This window comes from Triticum aestivum, chromosome 4D (genome assembly GCF_018294505.1).
Source record: "Triticum aestivum cultivar Chinese Spring chromosome 4D, IWGSC CS RefSeq v2.1, whole genome shotgun sequence".
NCBI lineage: Eukaryota > Viridiplantae > Streptophyta > Magnoliopsida > Poales > Poaceae > Triticum > Triticum aestivum.
Genome location: NC_057805.1, coordinates 252,361,366 through 252,380,695, shown reverse-complemented (window position 1 = coordinate 252,380,695; position 19,330 = coordinate 252,361,366).

Below are 19,330 nucleotides of genomic sequence, written 5' to 3'. Positions count from 1 at the left end.
AACATGGTTGGGCGTACCATACCATGCCGTCATTTCAACAGACCTGATGGAGCTCTTTTCAGTGTAAAAGCCGCAGTCTCTAAAGCATTACTCTTTAAAAGTGATAATGGCAAATTTATTTATGTCATCTTTGATCTTACCATGTCATAAATGGTTCGATTACATCTTCACAGACATTCCACTCATAGTGGTGTTCCGGGAGGTGTAAGTTATGAAACTCTTTTCACAACTCATCAGACATTCGCTAAACTTGTAACTCAGATATTCCTTTCTGCAATCAAATTGTAGAAACATAATTTCCTTGTTACAATAACTTCTACTTCATTTTTGAAAACCTTTCGAATGATTTCAAAAGATCCAGACTTACGTCTCATCAAGCAAATATCCATATATCTACTTGAGTCATTTCTGGAGATATATAAATCCACTACTTGCAACAACATTTATTGAACTACACACATCAAAATGTATGATCACCAATAAGTTTGTTGCTCGTTCCTTATGGCCTGTGAACGGTATTTCAGTCACTTCACTTTTCGGAGGAAAGTTGCAAGTGTCAGATGATTCAAAATCAAAACGACTTCAAAATCCATCATAATGGAATTTTTCCATGCGGGTTTCTCCAATGTGACCAAATGCAGTGCCACACATGTGTGGTATTCTCATAGTCTTGCGACATTTAGCGTCAGTGTTATGGATGTATCATTTTACCATCAATATTCATAACATACATCCCATCTTGGATGGAAGCATGGCCCTTCATGTTATTCATAATACTGAACAACAATTGTTCTTTTATGAACAACCCTTTTGCAATAAACATTGTGCAATGGGCTAGAGTGTAAGAAACTCTAAAATGAATTATGAAAGTAAACACAAAGGTAATATATTAATATCATTATTCATAACATACATCTCATTCATAATGAAAGTATGGCCCTTATGTTTATTCATAATACTGAACATCAAAAGTTCTCTTATGAACAACCTTCTTGCAAGATACCTTATGCAATGGGCTAGAGTGTGTAAAACTCTAAAATGATTTATGAAAATAAATACATAGGGTAATACACCGATGGAAGATATAGTAACATTTACTATGTTCCATGTGTGTATCTAAACCTCATTCCTGGCCAGTCTTTCAGGCCATAGTAGTCTTACATCGATTGCAACAGAATGCAATCGAGCAGGTATCTTTGTGATTAACTCACAATACCCAAGAATTAGTGATTAACATGTTTAACCATAATTCCCAAGAACTATATCTTTGACCAGCCTTCTATACATCAAAAACTTGTATGACATTCATACATGAGCTGGATATTCCAGTCATATCTTTCTTTCTGCCTTTATACTTCTAACAGTTTAACTTTTAGTATTTCTCCTACTCGCAAAAGAAGCACCCAACTTAAGAGTGGCGTTAGCCCCGGACTTCCTAGGCGTGTAAGTCATACTAACACCCTTTGGACACTTCCTTTCTCTTTAAGTTGTTGTTTTATTCACCTTTCATCATATGACAGGCGTTCTTCTGGATCCCTCTCTTATCAGTCTAATGCATAGTAAACACTTTACTAATAATTTGCAAACAAACATTGCTTTGGATATTTCATATCTTTTAGCCTTTATTTGTATCTGAAATTAATTTTTAGTTCCATGAATATCACATAACTATCCCAAACTTTCGAAGTTCGGGTTTCATGGAAGCAAACATATTGCACTTGACCGTAACGGAATTCTAGCTTTTGGATCGAAGGACGAGAGTCTCATCATCCATAGCATTTAGCGGGAGTATACGGAAAGCATGCGATAGGACAAAGTCCTTCTCGGCACTCTTGAGGACAATCCTCACATTACGTTACCAATCGTAAAGTTTTAACCAGATATTTAACAGCTATTCAATTTTAACAGGGAAGGTGGAAACGCGAGCCATTATTCTACAACTATTTGCAAGAAACACTTAGACAGTGTTCATAATTAATTGCATTGAGAATTAAACATGTTAATTCAACAGTGCGCTCCCACTTAAATCAATATCTCTCAAAATTGATTATGAGTGATACAAGACCCACATTTCAATTCAACGCCATTGATGTGGACATCACTGATGGCGAGAATTTCGATTGGTAGGCAAACTTGCCGATCACATCTCCATGTGACTCTTGTTCATCTTTCGATGGGTGTGTTCCGAGCTCAGGACGATCCTGCCTGAACGTCAAAGACAACCAAGTGATCTTGCTGCGAGGTCTGACCTCACCCGCCTCATTCCTCTCGATTCGTTCGTACCCATGTGGACATGGCGCACCCCGAAAAGATACGAATCAGACGATGCTACACTTGGGTGAACACTAACTACTTTGATATTTTGAAGTGAGAGATCACCCTAATAAAAACGCGACTACCGTGCAATCAAGAAGGGTACATCATAAGGGATAAACATCTCAGGCAATTCATAATAGCATGATATGGTATAGCCCTTTCTGACGGAGAAGTATTTCATTTCTTCGTCTTCGGCACTCGCGTCGGTGTTCACCTTCGCGAAGATTGCCACCACCTTGTCGATGCACCAGATAATATTGCTATCTCCATAGCATATAAAATTAATGCATTACTTAAGGTTGACACACAGGTCATTAAAGTGCAATCATATGGCTCCAGCCATCATGCCGAATCATGACACGCAGGTCATGTTAATTACATTATATAGTCATCTCATACATAATCAAATTATTATGAGCACTGCTATACCACATCACATGCACATGCAAACCCTCCTGCAAAACCAAGTTAGACGTTTCTGATCGGTTCATGCAAAAAACTTGTTTTTCGTGGCTTCTAAGGTTTCGAAACAAACCGAAGCTACCAACGTCCATCATCAAGTATGATAATTCAAGTCGCTAGATTAACTTTGCGGGGTGTATGAAGCACGAGATAATAAAATCTCGAACCCCATACTCAACTTCGTCATACGCATGATCCCCATGCAGATCATATCTGCATTGCCCTTTTGTCTGCGAAATTTCATCTTTCTTTCTAACTATGGTGGATTTCAACGAACTGTTAGCACTTCGTTGATCAATAGGATCGCGGATTGCCAGAACATTGAAAATCCACCATACCGTTATCAAGATCAGAAATATGCAAATTCCAGGGAAGCAACAAGAACATCGGGTAACAGATTTCATCTGCTATCCGCACAAATAATTTTCAGTAATAGAACTCATCTACTACAAATTATATTGTGCAACACCCATACATCTCTATGTATTCTAGATCGCAACCTGCATCTACGCATAGCACGGCTCATGATGCCACTGTAGGGAAACATAGTAGAAAACAAAAAATTTCCGACCTACGCACTACCCCAGGACCACTATGGAGACTGCATACAAGGTTTGATCTTTTTCGTTACCGACTCGTAGCGCAGCGGGAAGTAGAGTCGATGACGATCGGCAGTGCAGATCCCCACAATTAGGATTTACAACCTCCCAACCGCGAGGATGTATACCCTCATCTGCCCCTCGGACAGCCCTCCGGGAGGTGGTCGGACAGTCCCTCGGACGGTGTCGCGGACAGCCCTTCGGGAGGACCTTTGAAACTCGGACGGTCACACGGACAGCCCTTCGGGAGGCACTCTCAAACTAAGACCGAAACTACAACCTCTCTACAGAGTTGCACACATACGGTGTCATCTATCCGGCAGGGCTTCGCCATCCAGAACTAGTTCCTGCCGGAACCCAGACAGCCTTTCAGCTCTACGAAACTATTTCACTGGGAGGGAGAGAGAAGCCAGATCATTGCAATGACACTTGTATGTGAGAAAGAGTGTGTCATTAGGCAGCTCCCTCCACCCCTATTTATAGGCCAAGCCCAAGGCTGGCTTCTCCAAAAGCCAAGGGGATAATACCAAAAGGCCCTCAAGGTGGCTTCTCCAAGAAGCCAAGCAAAAAGCACTTTCACTATTCATGATGACATTTTTCAGCGTCCGTTCGAACTGAAAATATTTATGTGGGCTCAGAACATTTCCAGTACCCACTAAAATAATTTTCAACGCGTTCCGAAACAATTTCGGTTTAGTGATTTTCATCTGTGAAAAGCAAACAAGAATGCGTTTTCACTATTCATGAAGACAATTTTCGCGTCCATTAAATCCAAAAATATTTCTGTGGGTCCTAGAATAATTCTAGTACCCACTAAAATGATTTTGGATTCGTTCTGAAACCATTTCAGATTAGTGAATTTTATCTGCGAAAAACAACCAAAGCGGTACCGGCAGCTCCGAAACATTTTCGGTTTTTATCTTGAAAAATTCCTAGAAGTTTCCAGAATAATTCTGGCACCCTCCGAGAATTATTAGGCGTGTCCCGAAACCAATTTGACTTAATGGTATATCCCGAAACAACTTTTTGGTTTTACGAAATTATTTCGCTATTCTCTCTCCGGAACTCTTCCATTGTCTCCGAAACTTTTTCGGCAAATTTCTCTCAGTCTCCCTGTCTAGTATTCAGAAAATAGATGACCCTTAAGCGTGTGACCCTATATGTTCGGTGAAGCATAGACATGACTGGAACACTTTCTGGTCAATGATCAACATCGAAGCCGTGGACACCCATATTGACCCCTATACCCACACGAATGAATATTCGAGTGAACCTCCAGTTGCCGTGTTCTATTCCTGTTGCTTTGTGATATGTTACAAATACCCGAGGTGAGACATGTTGGCATCCCCGTGGATCAACAACTTGTCCACTATGCCAGTTACCTCGTTACCGGTATTGTTCTCCTTTCTCGTTCCCGTGTTCCGGCATCCCCGTGATCGAATCACAAAGTGTCTGGCCAGACGATGATGGATACCGTAACACCGAGAGGGCCCAGAGATATATCTCCATCATTGGAGGAGCAAATCCCAATCTTGAGCTATCAAGTTACTTGACATACTTTTCCATGAACCTGTAAGCCGCCGTAATAGCCACCCATTTACGGATGACGTTTAACGAACCCCAAAGTTCATGAAGCAAGCATGAAGAAACTCGATACTCTCATGGTCTAAGGAATCACGCAAACATTAACCATCTCTGTGTTATGTACCATTAACTTGTGACGAATGAATCTCATAGCATAACATCAATCCGGGTCGATTCAACACAAATGTTCTCTTAACATTGTGCCCTCAAAGTTGCTGGCATAGACATACCCATGATCAGGAAAACAGAACCATCATGCAATACTTGAGCTAGTCTTAGAGGCCAGACTAAGAATACTTCTTACCGTTTATTATTCCACACGTGCATATGAGTCTTCCTCCGAGCCTCGTGTTATTGCAGACTCGAGAACCATAGCAGTTATAGCATGGAACATAAACATAATTATGAACTTGGAGATAAATAATATCATTTATTATTGCCTCTAGGGCATATCTCCTACAGTCAGTACATTGAATGTACCGGCAAGATCATGTAAGAAAAATAGATGATAAAACTATACTATATGCAATATGGCTTTGTGGCTCTGGGTCTGAGTTTTCTTTTGCGTAAAAGCTGGTTTTATTTTCCCTACAACAAAGGAAACAACCAAAGTCTATACTACGGAGTTTTTTATCATGACATGGTTCCGCTAACCGATGTCTCATAGCCCATTTCATCATAATTTGCCCACAATTAAGTTATCAATCCGGTGTTGAGAGTTTCGAGATAGATCGAAGTGAGATGCTCAAGTTGTCCGTAACCGGGGACACGGCTAATCGATTAGGTTTTAACCCTCTGCAGAGGTTTGTACACTTTACCTGCAAGATTCGATCCATCCCTTCTCGTCCTCGCACTTCAGATCGTTTGAGAACAGGACGATCGAAACATGGTCTTCCGAAGAGTTCGTTTGACCACTGTCCGGTGCCGATCCAATCCTACCATAGTTCTACATCTGCTGGCACAGTCCCAGCCAGAGTCACTAAGGTCAACCAAGCCAGAGTGCATAGTGACATGCGGTTGCATAGGTAAGCTTCCGGGCATGAAGTATTCTTCCGTCTCTTTGAGCCTGGGTGGAGCTTTCCGCATGATATCACGACGCTTCTCTGGAATCACTGAGTACTAGGCGCACCAATGTACCCTTCTTAACCATTCTCCACCCGGATGTATATTGAATTCTTGTCTTGAGTCTTGAAGTCTTGAGGCCTTGAAGATGCAGTCATTGCAGATGCCATCATGGAGTTGTCATCATTGACGTAGAGTTCTCCTTCTTCACACCACTCCTGAGCACTCATACCAAACCCCGTCTACTATAGCATAGCATTAAAACTATATAATGTCCCGGCCTTGATAACAGGGAGATGGGTTCCTACCTTATGCATTCTACTCAACTACAAGAAGTCAATATTACTACTGGCGGAATTATGAATGAAGTCAATATCACTACTGGAGGAATTATGAATGGTGACTCTAGATGCAATAAAAACATAGGTATGAATAACATGGTCAAAGTGAACTTGCCTGGTAATACTTGATAAATATTATATCGCTCTCAGAGAAAACCTCATAGTACTACTCATCACTCTCTGAAAAAATCTATATATTCAAACATTGCATTCACATAAGCAATCATTCTAGCAAGCAATTTCTAGCACCCATAATAAAGTCAACAAATAAAATGCAAATCAACAAGGGACACCAAATAAAAAACCAAGAAAAACTACACAACAAAACTACTAAAGAAATCTCTAAGACATAACACAAAATAGTTTTGTCCTAAGTAAAAACTTAACAACAAATAAGTTAACAGAAAATAAATAAAGTTTTATTAAAATAACAAAAAGTATTTTTCAGAAACTTTTACTACCAAAAATAAACACATAAAAGCTTTTGTGGAACTCTAACTATGACCTATACAAGCTTTCCTACAAAACTAAAGAAAATAAATTTCTCAAATAAAAATGAAATTTATTTTGTTGATAAATAGAAACAAAACTAAATTTGTCAAAAGTCACAAAAATAAATAAATTACAAACAATTAATACTATAAAGAAAAGACTAAAACAAAACTAGAACTAAAACAGTACTGTTTTGCCTAAAATCCTAATTTAAAATAAACTAAAAATAAATCACTAAATGCTACTGGATGGACAAAACAATAACAAACAGTAGAAAAAAGAATCAATAAAAAATACTTCATAAAAATCAAGATATGGCCAAATTAGTGATACGAACAAAGTTCATCAAATTCAAATTTAACTACTCAAATTTGAAATCCAATTGTTCAAACCGAAATTTCAAGAAAATTTGAATCTAATGCAAAAAGAATCACTCAATTTGGACTTAAAACCTAAAAGATATTAACAATCTAAAACATAAACTATTTATGTAAATAAAACAAAAACTGAAAAGAAACGAGCGCTAGCTACGTGGCCTACTTCTATTGGGCCAGGGCGGTGGGCGATCCGTAACTAAACGACGCTCGACCGAGACTTAACAGAAATGTGCACGTCGTTTAATTGATAGAAAACCAATGAACCGGTTCGATCTAAACCGAACTAAAACCGTACACTAAAACCGATCTAAACCATAATAAAACCAATCTATTTGTGGATCTAATCTAAGCCGTTAGATTAGGATCGGACGGGGAGGCTTTCGCTGACGCTTACAGAGGGGAGGTCGACGGTGATGGACGGCGGCGGCGGCTCGGGCGTCGTGGAGGATGGCGTTCCGGTGGTCGGGGGCGACGACGGAGTAGCGGACGGGTGCAGTGGCGTGCGAGCGGCGCGGTGGTGGTGCAGATGGAGCTCGGGGATGACCGGACGACGCGGGGCGGAGTGGCGGAGCTTCTGTGAACTCCCGTGCTCCGGCGGGGTGCATGACGCGTCGGGTGTCGAGGGGGCAGCGGCTCTTGTGGTTCTGCGGCTCGTCCGAGAGCACGGAGAGGTGCGGCTCGGCAAGGCAGACGTGATGGTGGTGGAGAAGGTGGTCGAAAGGGGCGGGTGGGGGCGCGGCAAGGCGGCGGAGCTCGGTGAAGCTTTACGAACTCTGGCGAGATCGGAATGACTCCCTGGGGCACGGGAGATTGTTATTTTTGCAAAAATCGGATGAGGAGGAGGAGAGGAATATTTATAGGGAGGAGGGTGTGCGCGAGGTGCAAGGATCAGAGCGAAACATTCAGGATTTGGATTGGGGCATTGTGCTCGTGAGGAACACGAAAGAGACCAAGGAGGGGGATGACATGCGGGTCCCCCGTGTCAGCGATAGAGAGAAGAGAGAGGGGCTCATGTGTGGGGCCGTGCGAGCGTCAGCGCCGGCATGCGCTTGTGCGGCTGCCAGCAGCACTGCGTCGGTTGACCTGCTGGGCTGGCCCGTGGGCTTGTGGGGTGAGGGAAGAGAGCGAACAATGTTGGACTATGACCTGCACTGTTCTAAAAGATTTTTTTTGAAAAAAAACTGACAAAAAGAAAGAAAAGTATAAATATTATATAGGCATATTATATATCAAAATTTTCAGAAAAATATTTTCTAAAACATGAACATATTTTCAGAGGCAAATAAATTCCACAAATTTTTTAGTAAAGCAAACAGTGCTACTTGTTCATTTTAAAACCAAATAAAAATATTTTAAAATATCAAAATGAGTTCAAACTCATTTTCTCCATTATTCTACTGTAGGGAATTATTTTACCCTATTTTCCATATATTTTAGTTTTGGAGAGAAATAATTTGCATAAAAACTAAATGACTCCTAAATTGGAAGTGGGTTTAAAAATACCTTCAAAGGGACTTTCAATAAACTTCCAACTCATATTTCTTATAATTTGAAGATGTCATTTCACCTTCTCTCATGAAAATCATTGGGTTGCATAAAGTTTCTGAATTTGAAATATTTTTGTATGGAATTCAAATCTTTTCAAAAATCCTTTTTCATTTATTTAAATGGAAGAAGTCATATCATCTTCACTCTAGGGTTTTGTGGTGAAAATGAATTTGAATTCATGGAGATCATAAATGCAAGGTGAAAGTTTGGGAAAGTCATTTCATTCCCTCTCATTCAAATTTCAAAAAGAAGTTTCAAATTTCACTCAATTTCACTCAACAATCAAATAAACAAACATAACTATTTATTTAATATAACATTCCAAAAGTTAGAATTTTGGGATGTTACAAACTACCACACTTAAAATGAATCTCATCCTCGAGATTCGAAGAGGTTAGGAAGAAGGTTAGGGTTGGAGGGTCATCTTGAAATTCCATTGATCGTCACCACAGTCCTGGGGTGCTACCACCCTTAGAAGCATGGTTACGGTTCCGACAAAACTCATGCACTCTATCCTTTGGGTTGGCAATGTCAGTCTTCATGGAGCTCCGAGATAACTCCTACTCCGGGGCTCTTCTGGTAGAGGCATAACCTTTTCCTAAAAATCTTGTGTCATCATCATGGTAAGGTCCTTCCGAGGCTCGATATTCTTAGCTGACAGGTCTGTCGCCAATACTAAACAATTATCAAAAATCTCATGGTGGTAAAAAATTAATGGTTTCTCCTGTAGGAGAATGGGTTTGGGTTGAATCTCACCGTATGACCTATGATTGGCAACGGTTGCCTGTACATGGATCAATCGTCCTACCATTCTAAGGTTTAAACAAGGTTTTGGTATCGTCGTCTCTTTACTATGGGTAAGTCACTCAGATTTCCCATCCGAAATAGCAAGAGCGAATGATAAGAGTAAGTCGGTGTGGTGATCAATCCATTCCACACCCAAATCATTACCCTGTATAAGGTTTAGCGAATCTCGCATTTCTAACACTCAGGCATTCTCACAAGCATTGCAGAATTTCTCTTGTCCTCGAATTGGTTTCAGGTAAATCCATTTATTCTGCAAGTTGAACAAAACATCTATCGTTTCTTCAGAACTCTCGGGTTTTCGTATCCTCCTAAGGAACGTTTGCTGATCAAATCATAGCTTCTTCCAAAATTTATTCTTCTAGGGTGTAGTTCATCCTTATTTATTCCTAGGCCTGTGGGTTATGGGCCCACTTCAACACTTGCACAGCTTTAACTCCTCCTTTTGAGTTATATTGTTCCATATTCCAACATCACATCTACTTTAATTCCATCAGTACTTCATTTCTTCATATCCATCATATCAAAAATAAAATTCCAACTCATTTTGTTCAAACTCCAATCTGTGGGACACATTTCCCTTTCCATTGGCCGGGTGTTCTTACAGGGTACTTGATGAGGACATCAATACCATTGTTACACCCATAGCCCCTGCTGCTATACATACTGAACCAATTACTAGAGCTCGCGCACACCAATTAAATTATCAGGTACTTCCGTTTCTTGGTAATGATTCTAATGTTCATGAGAATCTGATGCTGCCTAAATTGGATACATTTGTTTTGCTTACAAATGAAGGGTCTGGCATGGATAAGAGGGATGAACACTGGAGCAAGACCAAGCATGGAGATGATGGCATGCGCAAGGGGAACAAGAACGGAGTTACAAGTGATGATTTCAGGACTTTGAAGCCACCATAAGGAGTGCATGAAGCCTTGGACGAAATATACAAGATGCCACTTCATAAATTTCATCCAGAGGCTATTCTAGGTGCTGCGTCACCTTATTATTGGGCCATGCCCATATAATTTCGAAATACTTAAGTATAGGATGTTTTTAGAGCCCGTATGTGTGGGGAAACAAGAGTTAGGGTTGGTTTCGGACCCCTCCTCCAAGGGCCACGAAATTCCCCCCTCTTCCTCCATATATACAGCCCTTAGGGCGTCGTTTAGACTTTGGGTTTTGTTTAGATTAAAAGTTCGCCATAACTGCAACTTCGCGTACTTCGTTTGTGTTCAACGACCAGACCAAGACGTCACAGAACCCCACCTTCATTAATAAAGCTTTCCTCTTATATTCGCAATATCCTGATTGCAATCTCAGTTTCTTGCTTGTTCTTCGTTTGCTCGCAGGAAGTAGACCCTCGTGGTCAGGTTGATCGTGCTCCGGCGTCGTCAATAACCCCTCAGAAGTTGGTTTAGCGATTGCTAAGGCGCGATGTCTTCGCACGTTCATAGTCGGATAGTCAAATTCGGCTCCCTCAGAAAACGATAGCTATCTCATTGAAACATTGGGACACCTTCGCCTCTATCAGTACTACCATCCTTGAAATGCACAAATTCTTCCATGGACCATATTTCTCATATCCTCGAAAAATGGTCAAGGTCTTTCTACATAGGGTAACGACTCATAAAATTTAATGTATGAAATCATGACACATTAAATTTATTGATTTCATGAATTCATTACAATCTCTGAGCACCCATTACATGACTCAACTCATTGTAATCATGAAAATAAATTTGCTTCCTACTACACTTATTACCAATATCAAATTTCCAACTACTCAGCTCCGGCTTTCATCTGGTCAGGACATTTAGTAGCATAATTTCATACTTCCCTGCAATGAAAACTAATAACTTTCGATAAGTATTTGGGTTTCTTGGGGATGGTGTCTGCTCTTTGGGTTCTTGGCTTCTTCTCTGGACATTTATCAGCGTAATGACCTAAATCCTTGCACCTGTAACAAGTGATATGACGCAGGTCATTCTCTGCAGAGATTGGGTTGTTCTGGGGGTGTCTTCGGTTTCTTTTCCTTGACTTCTTCCTGCTGATCAATTTTTCCATTTCTTGCGGATCGAACTCCACTTCTTCTGCCGGGAAGTCTTTGAGATACTGTTCTCTTTCCTTTGTGTAATACCGTGAAAAATGTCCTTCTTCTCCACATGAATAGCAGGCATGAGTGTAAAATCTGTTTAGGTCTTCTCCATCAAGGTCTTCAATAACTTCCTCTATCACGGATTCTTCTAAACTTTGCCTGAGGGCTTCTTTCTGCTGCTTGGTAATTTCTTGTACTTTGGGGTAAAGGTGACACTGAGCAGGGTAGTGCGTAGTTCCTTCACAAAGGAAACAAGTAACCTGCCCAGTCGGGCATTCTTCGGCTGGGTGACTTTACTCACAATGAGGGCATCCATCCTTGTGTTCTTCATGGGCGTGTCCCATTTCTCCGCAAAGCTTGCAGGCACAAGGTTTCTTCTTCGGGTTGTCAAAGTGCTTCCGGAAGAGACGGGATCTTAACACAGTCTTCTTGAATTCCCCCAAGTTTTTGCTCTGTTACATCCTTGTATGGCTTGATGTGTTTTCCACCATGTTGTAGAACTTTTTGTAAAGTACCGAAGAGCATATTGAACCTCATACTTCCTTGCAATCAAATTTTTCCCGAAGTGATCCTCCATGTTTTTAATCCATAGCTTTGCCTCCAACTGAGTCATCGGTCTAGAGAATACTAGTCCAACTTCATTCATCATCTATGGGGTCCAAAGGTTTTGGGATGAGATACAAGAGAAGAATGGAGGGATATACACACAATACAAACAATAGTTTTGAAGAATAAGTTTTTATTTTGTGGCAGTCGGAATTTTTTTTTAAAAAAAATGACAACTCACAAATCATCGTATCTAACGTAAGTATATTACAGGGGTTTGGTCTTCTAAAGGTCAAATAAGTATTGGAATTCTTCAGGGTCTTTGATTTCTTTGAGTCTTTAGGGTCTTCAACGGTTGTAGTTTCTTTCCTCCGAAATGTATAGTGTAATCCTCTTTACTCAGAATTGGTCATCATTTGTCTAATATTTTGTCCTTATCGAAGTGGCTTCAGTTGATCCTCCATGTGGTCAAAAGGAAAGGGGTATATTCTAACTATTTGGGTAAGCGGGACCATTTGATAAAATCAGAAAAGATGAGAAGTAAGGGATATTTTTGAGAATAAAGTTTTAGAGATTTCCTGTCCTAGGGGCTTTCTAGTTTCTAGGGTCATGTCCTACGGTCAACATGTGCTCTGATACCATCTCTGTAGCGACCCGACCTTAAACGGTCAAGCCTCTGTGTATCTGTGCCATCCCTGGATCAGTATGCTGGCACACACAGTACATCATTGTATATATCAAAGTGTAATCACATGTCTAAACAACGTAAAACTGATATATATCTCATAAGTCTCAGCGGATACAAGCAAACGGGTGTGGAGTCCCACCAACGCCATCGACAGGTTGAGTGTAGACCGTAACCCAATAACGAAGCTCACTCGTCGTAGAAATAATCCTGCAACATGATACGTTGCAGTCGTGTAGGTTAGCACATTGAATGTACCGGCAAGATCACTGTAAGAAAAACAGATGATAAAACTATACTATATGCAATATGGCTTTGTGGCTCTGGGTTTGAGTTTTGTTTTGTGTAAAATCTGGTTTTATTTTCCCTACAATAAAGGAAATAACCGAAGTCTGTACTACGGAGTTTTCTATCATGACATGGTTCCGCCAACCGATGTCTCATAGCCCATTTCATCATAACTTGCCCACAATTAAGTTATCAGTCCGGTGTTGAGAGTTCCGAGATAGATCGAAGTGAGATGCTCAAGTTGTCCGTAACTGGGGATACGGCTAATCGATTAGGTTTTAACCCTCTGCAGAGGTTTGTACACTTTACCCGCAAGATTCGATCCCTCCCTTCTTGTCCTCGCACTTCAGATCATTTGAGAACAGGACGATCGAAACATGGTCTTCCGAAGAGTTCCTATGACCACTGTCAGGTGCCCATCCAATCCTACCGTAGTTCTACATCTGCTGGCACCGTCCCAGCCAGAGTCACCACTAAGGTCAACCAACCCATAGTGACATGCGGTTGCACAGGTAAGCTTCCGGGCATGAAGTATTCTTCCATCTCTTTGAGCCTGGTTGGAGCTTTCTGTAACGACCCGAGATCGATGCTCCAGACTCCTTCAATGTTTTTCGTTGTCGTCGTGTGTTTTATTTGTTTGCTGCATTCATCATCGCACATCCGCATTGCATCGGCACTCGTTGCCGCCATTGTTTTCAAACTTGCATCCGTTCGTAGTTGTCGTCCTCTCCATTGTCATCGCCAAAAGACCAACCACACTCGTACACGATTGCCTACCCTCTCTACACAACCCACGATCTTTTGCAACCTAGTCCGAAAACCTTTTCCGAACCCGACCCGCTCAGTCATCACCGTTGGATTCGGATCATCCCCAAACGTCTTTAAAATATTTTCGGTTCTTTGTTAGACTGTCCTAGCCTATTTTACCCGAGCCATCCAATTACGATCGGAGGGTCCATGTAACCTCTACCCTAATCCCCTGCTATATATACACGAGGTCCAACCCTAGAAATTAGGAGCCTTGTCCCATCCTCCCAGCCGCCGCGGCGAGTCCTCTTCCACCTCGGGATCCCTCCCGATCCATCTCTACCAAACCAGATCGCTGCAGCCATCCACTTGCCCAAATCCCCTCGCAGCCAGCCTGCTCCCCTCAATCCACCCATCCAGCCCGGTCTCCGTCCTCGTGCTCCTGGCCGTGGCCGCCACCGCTCAGGCGCTCGGAGCAGCCCCTGTCGTCCTTCGCCTGCAGCCACCACCGCCCTGCCTTGTCGCTCGCCCGCATGCTCGAGGACGCCCGAGGCCGTGCCTCCTCTTCCCTTCTCTGCTCGATCCCGAGTGGATCGTGAGCACCAGCGCCTCCCGTCGCCTTGCGCGTCGACGCCGGCGGCGGCAACAACAACAACAAGTCATGCCGCCGGCCTCGTCTCGCTCCTTTTCCTTCCCTGTCTCTCTTTCTTCCTCCTTTTCTCTCTCTTTCTCACCTCTCTCTCTCCAGGTGCTCAACCACCCCGCTGTCGGCCTGCTACCTCGCCTCCGATTCGGCCATCTACGACGCCTCCTCACCGAATTCCGCCGTCAAGTCCCCGTCCCCGTCGCTCGTGCGTGCTCCGCGTCACGCTCTGCTTCGTCCTCGCATCACGCCCTGCTTCTGCTTCATGCGTGCGTCGACCCCTGCGGTCCTTGCTTCAAGCCGGAGGTAGCGGTCAACCCCATCGTCGGGCCGCCAAGTCCCTCGCCTTGCGCGCCAAGTTTGCCGTCGTCGCTCCCTGCATCGCCGCTGCCTGCCTGCGACCTCCTCTGCTTTGACCCCACCCCTGTTTTGTCCGAGGGGAACGAGCAGCGCTGCTCGCGCTCGATCCGCTGGCATGCATTGACCACGACCATGCCCTAGGCCACTTCGGCGCTAAGGACCAGCACCGCCTCCTTCAGATCCAGCATCGCCAGCTCCTTTGGCCTCACCTCGCGGCCCAGATCCGCACGCCCACCGCTCTGCTTCCTCCTCGACCTGTTGGCCCAACATGAGCAGCTCCCCCCAGCCCAGTCCGCCTTAGATTCAGCCCAGTTCCTATTTATTTTTCAGTTCTGCGAATTTAGCTATTTATCCAGAGACTGCCTGTTTTACAAAAAATTCCGTCTAGTTTATGCATTTAATATCTCACAAACCATGCATCGGATTAAAATGATTTAAACATGTAAAATGCTTAGAATTTCATCTAGTTTCACAATATCCAACTTTCGTCCATGTTCAAAATGTTTAAATTATTGGTTGCTTTTGTTTTGCATTAATGACATGTTAAAATGGTTCATATCATAACTAAATAAACGTAGCTCCGTTTTAAATAAACTTTATATGTAAATGGGGTAGAAAAATGTCTAGACTAACACGGTGCACTTTACTTTCCTATTTAACAACAATAAAATATGATTTAGGGAAGAACAATACCAAATTCGTAAATTGCACATGAGGATTTTCCGGAATTGTTGTTTGTTGTTGCGGCCTCATTTAAACTTGCCTAGATAGGTAGTTATTATGATGCTTCACCTCTTGCCATGTTTAACAACATTTAATATTGTTGGATACATAAGCGAGAGCGAACTAAATAATTAGATGTGGTGTTTCATCAATATGCAACTCGTTGCATATTGAGCTCCACTTAACTTGTAGTATTGTTTGTTGCACTTTGCCGTGCCATGACTCATTAAACCGTACATGCATCATACTTGTTTGTGCATCATGCCATGTTTATGTGATGGTTGTTTACCATGTTGTTTGCTTCTTTCCGGTGTTGCTTTTCTTGATAGTTCCCGCCTTCGTTGTGATTGTGAGGATCCGTTCGACTACGTTGTTCGACTACTTCATGGATTCGGTCTTCTTCCTAGCGGGATTTCAGGCAAGATGATCGTTACTCTGGATCTCACTACTATCTTTGCTATGCTAGTTGTCTCGATGCTATCGCTATGTCGCGCTACCCACCACTTGTTTATCAAGCCTCCCAAATTGCCATGACAGCCTCTAACCTTTTCCACCATCATAGCAAACCGTTGTTTGGCTATATTACCGCTTTCCTCAGCCCCTCTTATAGCGTTGCTAGTTGCAGGTGCAGTTGTAGGTTGTTCCATGTTGGGACATGGATATCATGGGATATCACAATATCTCTTATTTAATTAATGCATCTATATACTTGGTAGAGGGTGGAAGGCTCGGCCTTTTTCCTGGTGTTTTGTTCCACTCTTGCCGCCTTAGTTTCCATCATACCGGTGTTATGTTCCTTGATTTTGCGTCCCTAACATGATGAGGGTTTATGGGCCCCTCTTGATAGTTTGCTTTGAATAAAACTCTTCCAGCAAGGCCCAACATTGGTTTTACCATTTGCCTAATAACAACTAAAACTTGCATATGGACTTTCCGGACCCCAAGGACTTAATCAACCCCCGGGCCAGTGCTCCTCATGAGTGCTGGTCCAAACTAGAGCACCTTGCGGCGCCCCCTTGGCAACTTGGGTCTCAGCCAACCGTAAGCTTCGCTCATCCGGTCGTGGCCTGAGACGAGATACGCGTGGCTACTATCAGGGTGTCGGCACCCCGGGAGGTCTTGCTGGACTTGTTTTACCATTGTCGAAATGTCTTGTGCACCGGGATCCCGAATCTAATCGGATGTCCCGCGATGGAGGATTGTCTCCGCGGATCATGAGCTTGTCATGGGCTAAGTTGGGACACCCCTGCAGGGTTTAAACTTTCGAGAGCCATGCCCGTGGTTATGTGGCAGATGGGAGTTTTTAATATCCGGTTGTAGTGGACTTGAACTAAACTCAATTAAAATACACCAACCGCGTGCGTAACCGTGACCGTCTCTTTTGGAGTGAGTTCGAGAAGAGAACATGGTGGGGTTATGTTTGAACGTAAGTAGTTCAGGATCACTTCTTGATCATTACTAGTTTGTGACCGTTGCGTAGATTCTCATCTTATTCTTGTACTCGGAAGTTATCCACCATACAATGCTTAGTGCTGCTGCAACCTCACCACTTGTCCATTCCATACCCATTACGCTTTGATAGTCTTGATACCCATGGTAACGGGATTGTTGAGTCCTCGTGGCTCACAGATTACTACAACAACAGTTGCAGGTACAGGTCAGGCGATGCTCTGACGTGAGAGTGATGCTTGCTTGTTTTGGAGTTCTTCTGCTTCTTTGGTCAAGGGATAGGTTCCGGGTCGGGTGCCTGGGATTAGCAGGGTGGATGTCGTTCTTCTTTTTTCGTTTGGTTCATACGTAGTCGGGATCCTGATCTTCTGTATGATGATTGCTAGGTATTGATGAACTGTTGTATTCATGTTGTAGCTTGTGGTGAGTGTAAGCCTTTATCTTGTATTCTCATCTGTTCAGTACATGGTATGTTGTAATGATATCCACCTTGCTATGCGCTCAAAATGCGATTGTGCCCCAATCATGAATTCATCACGTGATTGGGATAGAATCGCATCTTGGGCGGTACACTTTCCGCATGATATCACGACGCTTCTCCGGAATCACTGAGTACTAGGCGCACCAATGTACCCTTCTTAACCATTCTCCACCCAGAGATATATTGAATTCTTGTCTTGAGTCTTGAAGTCTAGAGGCCTTGAAGATGCAGTCCTTGCAGATGCCATCATAGAGTTGTCGTCATTGACGTAGAGTCCTCCTTCTTCACACCACTCCCGAGCACTTATACCAAACCCCGTCTACTATAGCGTAGCATTAAAACTATATAACGTCCCGGGCTTGATAACAGGGAGATGGGTTCCTACCTCATGCATTCTACTCAACCACAAGAAGTCAATATCACTAAAGGAGGAATTATGAATGGTGACTCTAGATGCAATAAAAACATAGGTATGAATAACATGGTCAAAGTGAACTTGCCAGGTAATATTTGATGAAGATTATATCGCTCTTAGAGAAAACCTCATAGTACTATTCGTCACTCTCCGAAGATAATCTACATATTCAAACATTGCATTCACATAAGCAATCATTCTAGCAAGCAATTTCTAGCACTCATAATAAAATCAACAAATAAAATGCAAATCAACAAGGGACACCAAATAAAAAACGAAGGAAAACTACACAAAAAAACAACTAAAGAAAACTCTAAGACATAACACAAAATAGTTTTGTCCTAAGTAAAAACTTAACAACAAATAATATTTTTAAACAAATAAGTTAACAGAAAATAAATAATGCTTTATTAAAATAACAGAAAGTATTTTCATAAACTTTTACTACCAAAAAGAAACATAAAAAGCTTTTGTGAAACACTAACTATGACCTATACAAGCTTTCCTACAAAACTGAAGAAAATAATTTTCTAAAATAAAAATAAAATTTATTTTGTTGATCAACAAAAATAAAACTAAAATTTTCAAAAGTGAGAAAGAAATAAATTACAAACAATTAATACTATAAAGAAAAGACTGAACTAAAACAGTACTGTTTTGCCCAAAATCCTAATTGAAAATAAACTAAAAATAAATCACTAAATGATACTAGATGGACAAAACAATAACAAAACATTAGCAAAAGGAATCAATCAAAAATACTTTATAAAACTCAAGATATGGCCAAATTAGTGATTTGAACAAGATTTTGATACCGTAAAATTTGATTTTAGTCCAGATTAGTAAATGGATCTTGCTTCTTTCATAGTTTGAGTTTCGTTGCTCCGTTTGATTTGATTCTTTTTGCAAACCGGAGTTCTTCAGTTGAACTTTATGGTTAGATCTTCTTATTTGAGTTTTACCCGTGCATATTTGCTTGATTGCTTATGTATGCTATTGTTTGTTTATGATAGAATTCCCGGAGTGCGAAGCGTGCTACTACGAGAACCTTGGGTTTTGCAGATCGTCAGCAAGGCAAGTAACACATTGATCATACTCCTTTCATACCCAGTTTTTATGCATTAGTTACAATCCTCAAACATTGCATGATTAGGATGTGATTAACTTGTGGGTATTGGGAAGTAGATGATGAGGTAGAACATATTACCTGTTTTATTATCAAACCCTTGGGAGTTACTTCTATGTTATGCTTATATTGCTATGCTATGCTCGTAGACGTGGATTGGGTTTGAGTGTATCCATGACAGATG